Raw genomic sequence first — 5000 nt, 5'->3', positions numbered from 1 at the left:
AGGTCGCCCGTTCCACCGAGGATGCGAAGCGGCGAGTCGTTAGTCTAACAGAGCTGGCGAATGACGGTGGTTGTTCTATGTTTAAATACATTAAAACTACATTTCACTTTGCGCTGAATGTACGTGGATATTAAAAACCCAATTGAAAAATTTGGTTGAGTTCATCCCGCCGTTTACCCGAATTTTAAAAAAATTGTGAAAAATAAAAAAAAAATAGATGAGCTGAAGTTTGATGGGTTGCCGATCAGACCGCCTCGACTTAGCGGCATTCCCGCGTAGAGTGATCGAGAGTTTTCCAGTCTCAAGCTCGCCCAGTGTAAAGACGCGGCATTGCCGTAGAGGCTAAGCTGCTAAGTAGAGACGGTGTTTGTACAACTATATTTCACTTTATATTCTTAACCAATGTATGTGTTGTAGAAAGCAGATTTTTCTCATCCCGCCGTTTACCTGAAACGAATAAAAATTTATTTTGTACAAAATTAAAAACATTAGTGTTTCCAATAAACTACATTTCACGTTTTCTAATTTAAACTTAAACGAATGACTGGTATCAAAATATAGGATCTATGTGAAAATAAAAACACGGTGTAAGAGTTTTCAAACCTCGGTAATGCCGTCTAAGACCAACTAGTCGACCGAAGGGACAGTAGTTTTCCGGTCGATAAGACATATCAGCCCGGTATCGCCAAAGTTAATTACGATCGGTCATAATAAACTAAATTTAAAATAAATAAATAACCCAAACGTGTGTATACATCATGTGGTACGTATTCAGTTCTATTCTAACTGGAATATATATTTTAAGAATCAATGAACTTAAGTTTTAAAACCAAACCGAAATCGCGCGAGTCGTCGTTGTAAAACTAGATTTAACAAACGGCTGCGTAATATTAGACTTAAAAATATTATATAATATCCTCTATTGATTAAATAGTGAAAAATAAGCTTCAATGTAGCTTAATCTAGTACAAAATCTAAAAGTTGTGATAAATTAAATTGAAATTAAACACGATAGACTTAAATCTAGAGTTAAGGAATAAAACCGACCCGCGAACCAGCTACTAAATGGTTCGATAAGACTTATCTCAAATACAATCGTTTTCTATCAGTGTTATGCCTTCAATCGATACTTTTTGATGAAATAAATACTTAAATGATTTAATGAATGCATATATACATGTAATTAATGAGTGAAAGTATGTATAAAGTATTAGATAAATTAATAATAAACCGACCCAGCTACTAAATGGTTCGATAAGACTTATCTCAAATACAATCGTTTTCTGTAATTGTTATGCCTTAAATTGATAATTTTTAGTTAAACAAATACTTAACTAATGAAATAAATACATAGATAAATGTATTTAATGAATTAAAGTATGTATAAAGTATTATATAAATTAATAATAAACCGAATCCGACCAAATTTAAATCTAAAACCACGATCGGCGGCGTAATGAAGTGTATCGTAAACCCGTTTTTTTTATAATTTAAAATGTAATGACAGAACTCCCAAAACAACAATACACATACATATTAGTACTATGGTGAATTGTAGTTGTATTAGGACCGTAATTATAGTTAATTAAGGAACCATTCATTGTCTTCGCTCTGTTATGTACGTCGTCGTTTAATCGACACGGCATATTTGGCTTGAATCTAGAAAAATTCAAACTCTAACCCTAAGGTAGACAGGCAGGGTAAATAAATGTGGGTGATCTCTCATAAAATTGTCTTCTAGGAATTATTTTTATATAGACTATCTTTTCTGTAGAGTTTAAGTGGACAAGCGCGGACGAAATAGAGCGCAAAATTTAAAATGAATTAAAAATTTTCATCAGACCGGAAGTAGGCATAACCTAGGCGCCATGTTTCCGTCGTACAAGTTTTCACCGTTGCAGTCACCGTTTCAATCGCTCTTCGTGTGGACGTGTATTATTTCTAGTCATGTGTTGTGTAGATGATTCGCTTAAGGTAGGTGTTCGGACTTATTTCTTTAATATTAATTAAACCGTATTTGCCTTGTCGGCCTTAAAATAAAGCTATTTTTTTTTCATCGCAATCGAAGTGTTAGATCTAGAATCTAGTTCCCGCCTCCGCTTCGCTAATTCGACTTAATGTAACTATGACACAACTATTAAATCTAGAGTCTCTATTTTAATTAAATAATTAGGAATTCTATCTCTAGATGATATCTAATCTATTCCCACACGTGTGTGCAAGTAGGATTTAACGTCAGAACAGGTGTGGTGGTCTAGGCGTCGCTATTTTTGACGGTAGGAATTTTTTTTTTAAATTCGTAAAATTTTATATAGACTTTATATAGCAATTTACTAAGACCGACCCTAACGCCCAGTAAATATTTAATTACCACATTGTTATGGACACGGTGTATTAGGTAGGGCCGAGGGCTATCCATAGGTACCAATTTTTAAATTTTGTGACAATTAGGAGCCGAGTTATAAAATAAATTTAAAATACTGGTTCTGGTCTTAGACTTTATATAGCAATTTACTAAGACCGACCTTAATACCCATTAATTATTTAATTAGCGCATAGTTATGGACATCCTGTATTAGGTTGGGCCCAGGGCTATCCGTAGGTACCAAGTTTATAATTTTGTGACGATTATTAGTCGAGTTATAAAATAAATAAAAAAAACTGGTTCTGGTTTGCACTACATTTCTTTCTTCTTTAACGGCGGACTCCCGGTCCAGCCCCATGGGTTACCCGTGAGCCGGGGCCTCGTTAGCCTGGACGGCTCCGATGTGACCGCGGATTGTTGTGGCCCGCCTCAGCCCGAGTCGAGATCACCCTTCCGATCGAAGGTGGACGCCATAGGGCGCCCGGGATAGCCCGGGGCGCTGTTCGTCACCCGAGCGCAGGGGCGCCGGGAGACGCCCCCGGTGAAGTTTGGCGGGTGATTCTGGTAGAGCTCCCCACCCCGATCGCAGGACACCCCTCGCCGCCCGCCCAGGTGTCGAGGTGGCCGCGGGGGAACTCGGGGCGTTTTGGCTCCCCCTTGTGCCGGAGCGGCGCCCTCGGTCCCAGAACGCCCCTGGCGGGTGATTCGCATGCCCCCTGGGGTGGGGAACGCGGGTGGGTGGTCGTAAAGCGTGTAACCGCAGTGGGGGCGGCCCCTTAGTCGGGGGCGCCAAAGTTGGCACCCCACCTGGGGCGCCCCCCGGAAGTGTGGCGCCCGCGCGAGTGAGCCCCGTAGATGCGCCCCGACACCCCCGCGCCGCCCCCCGGGTCGCGGCACCCCCGGCGCCCTCCGTGCGGGCTCCCCTCATGGGGCGGCACCCCGGTCCTCCCCGAGACTATGTACCCGATTTTTCGGTTTAACACTAGAGGTATGGGCAGAAATACGGCGGTTAAAACGGTCTGTATCTACTATTGTGGAGGTGAGTGTCGGTGAAGCCTCTATGTGACGCTAGGATCCGCGCTCCCTCGCAGCCAGCGACATGTGCCCGATCTGACCGTGCGTGGCTCAGTCTCCCGACTAGCTTCCCGGTAAAATGCGGGCTCGGCGCGCAGGTCGCGCCAGTGAAGGTAAAAGTACGTGTCCGTAGCGTGAAGCCAGCGGCGACGCGCAGTGCTAACGCAACCAAGCAGTATTGGTGGCTCGATAAAAGTCTCGCACTGGCCCAGCCCTCGGAACGGGCGACGGGTCTGCAAAACGCAGTCGGCTCGATGCAAATCGAGAGATTTCCCGGCGACGCCGTGTTTACGGTGAAGGGGGAAATGTGAGCGGTCCGATGTGAAAAAATCCGGGAATGCCGGGATCCGTTCTCTCGCTAGAGCGTTGTCTCCCGTCCCGCGATGTGTTGTGGAAAAACGTCTCGCAAACGATAGCTATCTGGTTGATCCTGCCAGTAGTCATATGCTTGTCTCAAAGATTAAGCCATGCATGTCTAAGTTCACACTGTCCCATGGTGAAACCGCGAATGGCTCATTAAATCAGTCGAGGTTCCTTAGATGACACGATCCTACTTGGATAACTGTGGCAATTCTAGAGCTAATACATGCAATCGAAGCTCCGACCTTTATCGGGAAGAGCGCTTTTATTAGTTCAAAACCAATCGGCGCGGCCTCGCAAGGGGTTGCGTCGTCCCATTTGGTGACTCTGGATAACTTTGTGCTGATCGCATGGCCTCGCGCCGGCGACGCATCTTTCAAATGTCTGCCCTATCAAATGTCGATGGTACGTGATATGCCTACCATGTTTGTAACGGGTAACGGGGAATCAGGGTTCGATTCCGGAGAGGGAGCATGAGAAACGGCTACCACATCCAAGGAAGGCAGCAGGCGCGCAACTTACCCACTCCCGGCACGGGGAGGTAGTGACGAAAAATAACAATACGGGACTCTTTCGAGGCCCCGTAATTGGAATGAGTACACTTTAAACCCTTTAACGAGGATCTATTGGAGGGCAAGTCTGGTGCCAGCAGCCGCGGTAATTCCAGCTCCAATAGCGTATATTAAAGTTGTTGCAGTTAAAAAGCTCGTAGTTGGATCTCAGGCGCAGGCGGGCGGTCCGGCTCGCGCCGGCTCACTGCCCGTATCTCCTGCCCTACCGTCTGTCGGCTCTCTCCCGCGGGTGCTCTTCACTGAGCGTCCCGGGTGGCCGACGCGTTTACTTTGAAAAAATTAGAGTGTTCAAAGCAGGCCTCGCTGCCTGAATAATGGTGCATGGAATAATGGAATAGGACCTCGGTTCTATTTTGTTGGTTTTCGGAATTGGAGGTAATGATTAACAGGGACAAACGGGGGCATTCGTATTGCTGCGTTAGAGGTGAAATTCTTGGATCGCAGCAAGACGAACTACTGCGAAAGCATTTGTCAAGAATGTTTTCATTAGTCAAGAACGAAAGTCAGAGGCGCGAAGACGATCAGATACCGTCGTAGTTCTGACCATAAACTATGCCACCTGGCCATCCGCAGGAGTTGCTTCGATGACTCTGCGGGCGGCCTCCGGGAAACCAAAGGTTTTGGGTTCC

General features: G+C 45.0%; 1 non-coding gene across 1 annotated transcript in view; it reads left to right on the top strand.

Moving 5' to 3' along the window:
- Positions 1-3856: 3856 nt before the first annotated feature.
- LOC131934245 (small subunit ribosomal RNA) overlaps positions 3857-5000 on the top strand; it is a 1848-nt gene continuing 704 nt past the window's right edge. The window contains exon 1 of the ribosomal RNA XR_009385587.1: positions 3857-5000. This exon is cut by the window's right edge and continues 704 nt beyond it. This is a non-coding gene — a ribosomal RNA (small subunit ribosomal RNA).

The sequence above is a fragment of the Physella acuta genome, unplaced genomic scaffold (genome assembly GCF_028476545.2).
Source record: "Physella acuta isolate Inbredline_101_S28 unplaced genomic scaffold, ASM2847654v3 ptg002767l, whole genome shotgun sequence".
Taxonomy (NCBI): Eukaryota; Metazoa; Mollusca; class Gastropoda; family Physidae; genus Physella; species Physella acuta.
Note: the sequence above shows the minus strand (reverse complement) of the source record. Positions and strands in the feature narration are given on the sequence as shown.